We start from the raw sequence: 10,513 nt of genomic DNA on the forward strand, positions 1-10,513 counted from the left end.
AAACTAAAAACTAAAAACTAAAAACTAAAAACTAAAAACTAAAAACTAAAAACTAAAAACTAAAAACTAAAAACTAAAAACTAAAAACTGGGTAATTCTCTACCAACTAACACGAAATCGGGAAAAGTTGCTCCGACCCCTCTTCGATTTGCGTAAAACTTTGTCCTAAGGGGACCTCGGATTCGTGATCAGGGACAAAAGTTTTGTCCCTGATCACGAATCCGAGGTCCGTTTTTTTTATATTTTGTGACGGAGGGTCGGTACGATCCCTTTCATTTTTGAACATTCGAAAAAATGGTGTTTTTAAATAACTTGCAGCCTGAAACGGTGATGAGATAGAAATGTGGTGTCAAAGGAGCTTAGGTGATGTTTATAAGCAAACCACTTATTTTTATACATCATTTTTTTTTGTAATTGTCTGCTCTAGAACATTTATACACTCTAAAAGTAACCCTGCAAAGTTAAAAAAATACGAAATTTTAAAACGAAGATGAAAATGTTCTAAATGAAAAAATGACCCTTCTGGGTCAATGAAGATTCAAAAAGATTATTAATTTCCCTTAAAATGACATGTTCCAAAAATGTTTATATTTGACTAACGGAAAATGGAAGAGTTTTTAAAACATGTTTAGTGTTTTTTCGATAAAAAAAATACGTTTTTTAGGAATTTTGAGCACGCCATTGAATCGGGCGTCTAATTTTACATGAAAGTCCCGTTGACACCAAATTTCTATCTCATCACCGTTTCAGGCTGCACATAATTGAAAAACACCTGTTTTTTCGCATGTTAAAAAATAAAAGGGATCGTACCGACCCTCCGTCACAAGATATCTAAAAATGGACCTCGGATTCGTGATCAGGGACAAAAGTTACCCCTTAGGTCGGGGCAACTGCTGTGTGAAAAAAAAACTAACAACTAAAAACCAAAAGAGACCGGGAATTTTGGAGTAATTCGGAAATTTAAAGACCTTGTTCGTGGATCCAAATTTTATAAACGCTTGTTCACGATTTAGGGAACTGATTTTTGTCCGTCTGGCATTCCAGTCAAAACAATATGTTAGGTTTAAAATTGTGCAGTCGTGTCGTGAGTCAGAATCGGAGTCAAGGTTACTGAATCTTCAGAAACCAGTGACACAAATTGCTATAAGTTGAAGTCGGAAAATTTTGTCAAGGCCGGTTTTTGGGTCGGCTAAATTTCAACAACTTTGTATGGAAGTTTTCGAGTCGGAGTCGGTTCTTTTTAAGTCTAAGTTACTAAATTATTAAAAGTTTGAGTCGTCAAAAAAGCTTCCCGCAGCCCTGGTTGTGTGTCTGAATTTCTGAAGATACAGTATTTGGAGAATCCCCAAAATTCCCATTTGTACGCATAACCTTGACGTGCCTGACGTATGCACCCCCTCTTTATACTCCATGAAACGGTAGCAATTGTCAATTAGTTGATGTTTAGACGTTAATTACGACATCTCAACATAAACACGCAAGAAGCCTCCATTCATCTTTCCAATCAACTCTTCACGTCTCTCAAAAAAGAGCCTCTCCAGAGCCCTTAAAAAGTGAGTAAAACAAGGGCGACCACGAGAGATTCATTCATGAAAACGAAGATCTCCACCAACCTTCGTGTTGTGTAGGAATCGCCGACAAACATTCGCGTTAGACGCGTTCTTAGCGCGCACATTCTTCACATGTTGAGAGTGGTTTTTATTTCAGCGTGTACAACCTCCCCATCTTTGGGTTTGTTTCGTTTTCATGTTATGTTTAACCTGCTTAATGGACCATGTTTTAGCAGGATAGTTCCGGACGAGGGATTAATTACTCATTCTCGCGCGCGCGGTTGCCTTTTTTATCGCTTTTTTGTTTTCTCAGAGTGTAGGGAATTTGTGAAGATGATTAGGCGGAAGATGAATGTTTAGGTTGTTTTTTTTTTTTGACATAGGACTATGTCTCTACTTACTATATTGGGGGGCCAGTTCAGAAATTCGATCCAAAGCGTCACATTTAAGCGTTAAAAAAGGGGACATTTTGAACGCTTATATCTTTTTTCCCTGTGAATCAATCCAGACGGTTGGACCACCAATCGAAAGAGGAAGACTTCAGCTATTGTTTAACTACATAGATAGTCTGACTAAACATAGTTAAAGCACTTAAAACATGCAATCAAAATGAGTAATTTTTCAGTACAAATCGGACAGATGACCAATCAGAGCGAGCGTATGCATTCGAGGCCGCGCCCTTTTGTACCGTTCTCCGGCTGTGCCGCTATTTAAGCAGAAAATTTCGCAAAAGCAAGTCACTTTGGAACGAGCACTCGAACTGTGCACGTCGGGCCGGCACGGAGCAGCAGCAGCAGCGGCCAATAGAAGAAGAGGACCAGCAACCAGAAGGAAGAACCACCGGCAGCAGAAGGAGGAAATTCGAGCGAAGCGGACGGCGTGGAAGTCGCTATGATGCGGCGGTTCTCATGAAAAATGGCCAATTCTCGACAGTGGTGGCCAAAACCAGGAGTGGCCGGTGGCCTCAAAGAAGGTTCCCCCGGGGCCTGGGGGGACATTTACAGAAACATACGAGTTGTGGCAATATGGGTATCAAAATTCATGGTTTTTTATACTGAACATAATAATGGCCATTTTGACAGTAGTGGCCACAACCTGGAGTGTTCCCCCGGGGCCTGGGGGGACATTTACAGAAACATACGAGTTGTGGCAATATGGGTATCAAAGTTCATGGTTTTTATACTGAACATAATAATGGCCATTTCGACAGTAGTGGCCACAACCTGGAGTGGCCGGTGCCCTCAAAGAAGGTTCCCTCGGGGCGTGGGGGGACATTTACAGAAACATACGAGTTGTGGCAATATAGGTATCAAAATTCATGGTTTTGATACTGAACATAATAATGGCCATTTGACAGTAGTGGCCACAACCTGGAGTGGCCGGTGCCCTCAAAGAAGGTTCCCCGGGCCTGGGGGGACATTTACAGAAACATACGAGTTGTGGCAATATGGGTATCAAAATTCATGGTTTTTTATACTGAACATAATAATGGCCATTTCGACAGTAGTGGCCACAACCTGGAGTGGCCGGTGCCCTCAAAGAAGGTTCCCCCGGGGCCTGGGGGGACATTTACAGAAACATACGAGTTGTGGCAATATGGGTATCAAAATTCATGGTTTTTTATACTGAACATAATAATGGCCATTTCGACAGTAGTGGCCACAACCTGGAGTGGCCGGTGCCCTCAAAGAAGGTTCCCCCGGGGCCTGGGGGACATTTACAGAAACATACGAGTTGTGGCAATATGGGTATCAAAATTCATGGTTTTGATACTGAACATAATAATGGCCATTTTGACAGTAGTGGCCACAACCTGGAGTGGCCGGTGCCCTCAAAGAAGGTTCCCCGGGGCCTGGGGGACATTTACAGAAACATACGAGTTGTGGCAATATGGGTATCAAAATTCATGGTTTTTATACTGAACATAATAATGGCCATTTCGACAGTAGTGGCCACAACCTGGAGTGGCCGGTGCCCTCAAAGAAGGTTCCTCGGGGCGGGGGGACATTTACAGAAACATACGAGTTGTGGCAATATAGGTATCAAAATTCATGGTTTTGATACTGAACATAATAATGGCCATTTTGACAGTAGTGGCCACAACCTGGAGTGGCCGGTGCCCTCAAAGAAGGTTCCCCCGGGGCCTGGGGGGACATTTACAGAAACATACTAGTTGTGGCAATATGGGTATCAAAATTCATGGTTTTGGATACTGAACATAATAATGGCCATTTCGACAGTAGTGGCCACAATCTGGAGTGGCCGGTGCCCTAAAGAAGGTTCCCCGGGGCCTGGGGGACATTTACAGAAACATACGAGTTGTGGCAATATAGGTATCAAAATTCATGGTTTTGATACTGAACATAATAATGGCCATTTTGACAGTAGTGGCCACAACCTGGAGTGGCCGGTGCCCTTAAAGAAGGTTCCCCGGGGCCTGGGGGACATTTACAGAAACATACGAGTTGTGGCAATATGGGTATCAAAATTCATGGTTTTGATACTGAACATAATAATGGCCATTTTGACAGTAGTGGCCACAACCTGGAGTGGCCGGTGCCCTCAAAGAAGGTTCCCCCGGGGCCTGGGGGGACATTTACAGAAACATACTAGTTGTGGCAATATGGGTATCAAAATTCATGGTTTTGGATACTGAACATAATAATGGCCATTTCGACAGTAGTGGCCACAACCTGGAGTGGCCGGTGCCCTCAAAGAAGGTTCCCTCGGGGCGTGGGGGGACATTTACAGAAACATACGAGTTGTGGCAATATAGGTATCAAAATTCATGGTTTTTGATACTGAACATAATAATGGCCATTTTGACAGTAGTGGCCACAACCTGGAGTGGCCGGTGCCCTCAAAGAAGGTTCCCCCGGGGCCTGGGGGGACATTTACAGAAACATACTAGTTGTGGCAATATGGGTATCAAAATTCATGGTTTTGGATACTGAACATAATAATGGCCATTTCGACAGTAGTGGCCACAATCTGGAGTGGCCGGTGCCCTCAAAGAAGGTTCCTCCGGGGCCTGGGGGGACATTTACAGAAACATACGAGTTGTGGCAATATGGGTATCAAAATTCATGGTTTTTTATACTGAACATAATAATGGCCATTTCGACAGTAGTGGCCACAACCTGGAGTGGCCGGTGCCCTCAAAGAAGGTTCCCCCGGGGCCTGGGGGGACATTTACAGAAACATACGAGTTGTGGCAATATGGGTATCAAAATTCATGGTTTTTATACTGAACATAATAATGGCCATTTCGACAGTAGTGGCCACAACCTGGAGTGGCCGGTGCCCTCAAAGAAGGTTCCCGGGGCCTGGGGGACATTTACAGAAACATACGAGTTGTGGCAATATGGGTATCAAAATTCATGGTTTTTTATACTGAACATAATAATGGCCATTTCGACAGTAGTGGCCACAACCTGGAGTGGCCGGTGCCCTCAAAGAAGGTTCCCCCGGGGCCTGGGGGGACATTTACAGAAACATACGAGTTGTGGCAATATGGGTATCAAAATTCATGGTTTTTATACTGAACATAATAATGGCCATTTCGACAGTAGTGGCCACAACCTGGAGTGGCCGGTGCCCTCAAAGAAGGTTCCCCGGGGCCTGGGGGGACATTTACAGAAACATACGAGTTGTGGCAATATGGGTATCAAAATTCATGGTTTTTTATACTGAACATAATAATGGCCATTTCGACAGTAGTGGCCACAACCTGGAGTGGCCGGTGCCCTCAAAGAAGGTTCCCTCGGGGCGTGGGGGGACATTTACAGAAACATACGAGTTGTGGCAATATAGGTATCAAAATTCATGGTTTTTGATACTGAACATAATAATGGCCATTTTGACAGTAGTGGCCACAACCTGGAGTGGCCGGTGCCCTCAAAGAAGGTTCCCCCGGGGCCTGGGGGGACATTTACAGAAACATACGAGTTGTGGCAATATGGGTATCAAAATTCATGGTTTTTTATACTGAACATAATAATGGCCATTTCGACAGTAGTGGCCACAACCTGGAGTGGCCGGTGCCCTTAAAGAATGTTCCCTCGGGGCGTGGGGGGACATTTACAGAAACATACGAGTTGTGGCAATATAGGTATCAAAATTCATGGTTTTTGATACTGAACATAATAATGGCCATTTTGACAGTAGTGGCCACAACCTGGAGTGGCCGGTGCCCTCAAAGAAGGTTCCCCCGGGGCCTGGGGGGACATTTACAGAAACATACGAGTTGTGGCAATATGGGTATCAAAATTCATGGTTTTTTATACTGAACATAATAATGGCCATTTCGACAGTAGTGGCCACAACCTGGAGTGGCCGGTGCCCTCAAAGAAGGTTCCCCGGGGCCTGGGGGACATTTACAGAAACATACGAGTTGTGGCAATATGGGTATCAAAATTCATGGTTTTTATACTGAACATAATAATGGCCATTTCGACAGTAGTGGCCACAACCTGGAGTGGCCGGTGCCCTCAAAGAAGGTTCCCCGGGGCCTGGGGGACATTTACAGAAACATACGAGTTGTGGCAATATGGGTATCAAAATTCATGGTTTTTATACTGAACATAATAATGGCCATTTCGACAGTAGTGGCCACAACCTGGAGTGGCCGGTGCCCTCAAAGAAGGTTCCCCGGGGCCTGGGGGACATTTACAGAAACATACGAGTTGTGGCAATATGGGTATCAAAATTCATGGTTTTTGATACTGAACATAATAATGGCCATTTCGACAGTAGTGGCCACAACCTGGAGTGGCCGGTGCCCTCAAAGAAGGTTCCCTCGGGGCGTGGGGGGACATTTACAGAAACATACGAGTTGTGGCAATATAGGTATCAAAATTCATGGTTTTGATACTGAACATAATAATGGCCATTTTGACAGTAGTGGCCACAACCTGGAGTGGCCGGTGCCCTCAAAGAAGGTTCCCCCGGGGCCTGGGGGGACATTTACAGAAACATACGAGTTGTGGCAATATGGGTATCAAAATTCATGGTTTTTATACTGAACATAATAATGGCCATTTCGACAGTAGTGGCCACAACCTGGAGTGGCCGGTGCCCTTAAAGAATGTTCCTCGGGGCGTGGGGGGACATTTACAGAAACATACGAGTTGTGGCAATATAGGTATCAAAATTCATGGTTTTTGATACTGAACATAATAATGGCCATTTTGACAGTAGTGGCCACAACCTGGAGTGGCCGGTGCCCTCAAAGAAGGTTCCCCCGGGGCCTGGGGGGACATTTACAGAAACATACGAGTTGTGGCAATATGGGTATCAAAATTCATGGTTTTTATACTGAACATAATAATGGCCATTTCGACAGTAGTGGCCACAACCTGGAGTGGCCGGTGCCCTCAAAGAAGGTTCCCTCGGGGCGTGGGGGGACATTTACAGAAACATACGAGTTGTGGCAATATAGGTATCAAAATTCATGGTTTTTGATACTGAACATAATAATGGCCATTTTGACAGTAGTGGCCACAACCTGGAGTGGCCGGTGCCCTCAAAGAAGGTTCCCCCGGGGCCTGGGGGGACATTTACAGAAACATACGAGTTGTGGCAATATGGGTATCAAAATTCATGGTTTTTTATACTGAACATAATAATGGCCATTTCGACAGTAGTGGCCACAACCTGGAGTGGCCGGTGCCCTCAAAGAAGGTTCCCCCGGGGCCTGGGGGGACATTTACAGAAACATACGAGTTGTGGCAATATGGGTATCAAAATTCATGGTTTTTTATACTGAACATAATAATGGCCATTTCGACAGTAGTGGCCACAACCTGGAGTGGCCGGTGCCCTTAAAGAAGGTTCCCCCGGGGCCTGGGGGGACATTTACAGAAACATACGAGTTGTGGCAATATGGGTATCAAAATTCATGGTTTTTGATACTGAACATAATAATGGCCATTTTGACAGTAGTGGCCACAACCTGGAGTGGCCGGTGCCCTCAAAGAAGGTTCCCCCGGGGCCTGGGGGGACATTTACAGAAACATACGAGTTGTGGCAATATGGGTATCAAAATTCATGGTTTTTTATACTGAACATAATAATGGCCATTTCGACAGTAGTGGCCACAACCTGGAGTGGCCGGTGCCCTCAAAGAAGGTTCCCTCGGGGCGTGGGGGGACATTTACAGAAACATACGAGTTGTGGCAATATAGGTATCAAAATTCATGGTTTTTGATACTGAACATAATAATGGCCATTTTGACAGTAGTGGCCACAACCTGGAGTGGCCGGTGCCCTCAAAGAAGGTTCCCCCGGGGCCTGGGGGGACATTTACAGAAACATACGAGTTGTGGCAATATGGGTATCAAAATTCATGGTTTTTATACTGAACATAATAATGGCCATTTCGACAGTAGTGGCCACAACCTGGAGTGGCCGGTGCCCTCAAAGAAGGTTCCCCGGGGCCTGGGGGACATTTACAGAAACATACGAGTTGTGGCAATATGGGTATCAAAATTCATGGTTTTTATACTGAACATAATAATGGCCATTTCGACAGTAGTGGCCACAACCTGGAGTGGCCGGTGCCCTCAAAGAAGGTTCCCCGGGGCCTGGGGGACATTTACAGAAACATACGAGTTGTGGCAATATGGGTATCAAAATTCATGGTTTTTATACTGAACATAATAATGGCCATTTCGACAGTAGTGGCCACAACCTGGAGTGGCCGGTGCCCTCAAAGAAGGTTCCCGGGGCCTGGGGGACATTTACAGAAACATACGAGTTGTGGCAATATGGGTATCAAAATTCATGGTTTTTATACTGAACATAATAATGGCCATTTCGACAGTAGTGGCCACAACCTGGAGTGGCCGGTGCCCTCAAAGAAGGTTCCCTCGTGGGGGACATTTACAGAAACATACGAGTTGTGGCAATATAGGTATCAAAATTCATGGTTTTGATACTGAACATAATAATGGCCATTTTGACAGTAGTGGCCACAACCTGGAGTGGCCGGTGCCCTCAAAGAAGGTTCCCCCGGGGCCTGGGGGGACATTTACAGAAACATACGAGTTGTGGCAATATGGGTATCAAAATTCATGGTTTTTTATACTGAACATAATAATGGCCATTTCGACAGTAGTGGCCACAACCTGGAGTGGCCGGTGCCCTTAAAGAATGTTCCCTCGGGGCGTGGGGGGACATTTACAGAAACATACGAGTTGTGGCAATATAGGTATCAAAATTCATGGTTTTTGATACTGAACATAATAATGGCCATTTTGACAGTAGTGGCCACAACCTGGAGTGGCCGGTGCCCTCAAAGAAGGTTCCCCCGGGGCCTGGGGGGACATTTACAGAAACATACGAGTTGTGGCAATATGGGTATCAAAATTCATGGTTTTTTATACTGAACATAATAATGGCCATTTCGACAGTAGTGGCCACAACCTGGAGTGGCCGGTGCCCTCAAAGAAGGTTCCCTCGGGGCGTGGGGGGACATTTACAGAAACATACGAGTTGTGGCAATATAGGTATCAAAATTCATGGTTTTTGATACTGAACATAATAATGGCCATTTTGACAGTAGTGGCCACAACCTGGAGTGGCCGGTGCCCTCAAAGAAGGTTCCCCCGGGGCCTGGGGGGACATTTACAGAAACATACGAGTTGTGGCAATATGGGTATCAAAATTCATGGTTTTTATACTGAACATAATAATGGCCATTTCGACAGTAGTGGCCACAACCTGGAGTGGCCGGTGCCCTCAAAGAAGGTTCCCTCGGGGCGTGGGGGGACATTTACAGAAACATACGAGTTGTGGCAATATAGGTATCAAAATTCATGGTTTTTGATACTGAACATAATAATGGCCATTTCGACAGTAGTGGCCACAACCTGGAGTGGCCGGTGCCCTCAAAGAAGGTTCCCCCTGGGCCTGGGGGGACATGATGATGATGATGGCCCTCCACTAACCCCCGCCCATGGGATTACATGAAGTTTATTTATCTTGTTAGATATTTTTGTAATTCAACTGTGTTTTTGATTCATTATGTATGTATTAATTCTCTTGTTTTAAACCATGCGCGTCCATCAAAAAACCTTTAATTCTTTAACATTGCATTGAACAGGGACCATCTGGGTATTGAGATTATTTCCCCCCGCCCCATCTCACACACATATGAGTCCATTCAAGGGTTTTACCGCGCCCAGAATCGCGTTGCTTTTGATAAATTTGTCATATGAGGCCCAGAGACGTTTGTTCTCGTGTACCCAAAGAGACGTGTACCGTTATACGGATGCCGACTGTCATAACGTGCCTCCTTCACAGCAACCCTCTAGGGATTTAACACACGTGCAATGATTCACTCATCATCATCTGGAACAAAAAGTTCATTGACATACACATAACACTTCACATACGACATTTACAGAAACATACGAGTTGTGGCAATATGGTTATCAAAATTCATGGTTTTTGATACTGAACATAATAATGGCCATTTTGACAGTAGTGGCAACAACCTGGAGTGGCCGGTGCCCTCAAAGAAGGTTCCCCCGGGGCCTGGGAGGACATTTACAGAAACATACGAGTTGTGGCAATATGGGTATCAAAATTCATGGTTTTTGATACTGAACATGAAAATTGACATTTCGACCGTAGTGGCCACAACCTGGAGTTGCCGGTGCCCTCAAAGAAGGTTCACCTTGGGAGAACATTTATGACAATTTTGCCAATCTTATTTCAGATTTCACTAGCAATCCAAAAACACATTCAAATTGTTTGGTCCTATGTCTTTCGGTTATGTCTCTGACATACCATCTTGAGCTTTTTTTCATTTTCGATAAACCTGTGAATGCCAATATGAAAGTTGTTTAATTTAAATAAATGAAACAAAGAAAGCCTTTAAAAATCTATGCTCAATAGCTCAACTAAACGTAATCCTCAAAGTTTTGCTCATAAAACTCTTAAATAGAAGTTGTCACCAC

This window comes from Culex quinquefasciatus, chromosome 1, assembly GCF_015732765.1.
Source record: "Culex quinquefasciatus strain JHB chromosome 1, VPISU_Cqui_1.0_pri_paternal, whole genome shotgun sequence".
NCBI lineage: Eukaryota > Metazoa > Arthropoda > Insecta > Diptera > Culicidae > Culex > Culex quinquefasciatus.